The following is a 1,403-nucleotide window of genomic DNA, read 5'->3' as shown; positions in this document are numbered from 1 at the left end:
AAAGCTTCTCCATCCTGCTACTTGCACCTCACCAAGAGCGTTCACTGTGGGGCGAATATTGGACATCTATCATGAATGCAAATGTTGTGGTCTGCTGAATCTGTGAATAATCAAATTTCTGTAAATGTCTTTGCCGTATCAATTTCATAAAGGGTATGTTTACATCAGTGTTGTGTTTATATTTATATTTTAACAAACTCCAAATGATCTAAATTGGCCAAATGGCAGATTTAAATAATCAGTTAATGCTGTATTAACCGTGGTGGTTATATTTTTGTATTTTAGGTAACACATTTCTGCTCAGAGAGTCTCTGAATATTATTCCGCCTACACTGATGTGAAGTCCTGATAAAGCATCGTCTTTTCAGTGTTTTTTACAGAAGGTTAGCACATTGTTGTGCTTTTGAATCTGATTTGTAGCCTATTTGGGAGAGCTGATCTTTTCAAGATGGGTTATTTACAGTTGTTTTGAATTTTGCTATTTCTTCTTATCTTTAGTCAAAAAGTACAGGGCTGTGCCAACACACCGGCAACTTTAGAAACAAAAATCGTGTTTCTGTTGAGCATGGTAAAGTTCAAAGCCTGGTTTGTGATTTTTTTTTTTCTCACTCAAAACAGTGGACTGCCATAGATTTCGACCTCTGCAGAGTTTAAGCTCAAGGTCGATCTTCTGGCAGAAGTGAGGTGTCGCTGAAGCGCCTGCAGCTGATCACAGCATCTCTGGCAGCTTGCATTCATCAAAAAGCTGAACATTAATAATGTCGTGACATCTCTAACCGAGGACAAGCTGTCATTAAAAATCATCAAGGTGCTAAGGAGCATAAAAATAATTTAACAGATGTCAGAACTGTGAAACACACTCACCTGTTAAGTGATCAGAATGCAAACTTCAGCACAGATGCAGAAGAGACTCGAGATAGTTTAAAGTTTGAAACGAACTCAAGCTGTTCCTCTGAGGCTGAAATGGGAAATGCTGGCTATGTTAGCTGCAGCAAAATATTAAAAATGCCTCCATTAAGTCTGAAATGAGAGAGTAGTATATAATTCAAGCCTTTCCCTCTGGCCTGCATTTTTTTTTCTCAGTCGCTTTGTTGGTGTGTCGTTTGTTATTTTCACGGTTGTGTTGGACATGGCTGAGCATCACCACTTTCCTTCAGTACACATCCATCCATTGAACATGGAAAAAGCTACCCAACAAAATGCTCACTTTGCAGCCCTGTAGTTGTGTTGATGGTGGCGCTTTGTATGTGTGCTGCTCCACTGGTTGCTGCTAAATTAACCATCTTCAAATGTTCAACACATCAAGAAATGCTCTTGAAAGAGGTCAAACTGAGCTCACTGCAGAAATTACACGGTCAGGGAATTCCTTTAAATTAGAGTGAGAAAAAGTTAGTCAGAGGTAC

Source organism: Echeneis naucrates, chromosome 19, assembly GCF_900963305.1.
Source record: "Echeneis naucrates chromosome 19, fEcheNa1.1, whole genome shotgun sequence".
In the NCBI taxonomy this organism is placed as follows: Eukaryota; Metazoa; Chordata; class Actinopteri; order Carangiformes; family Echeneidae; genus Echeneis; species Echeneis naucrates.
This window is presented reverse-complemented; position numbering follows the sequence as displayed.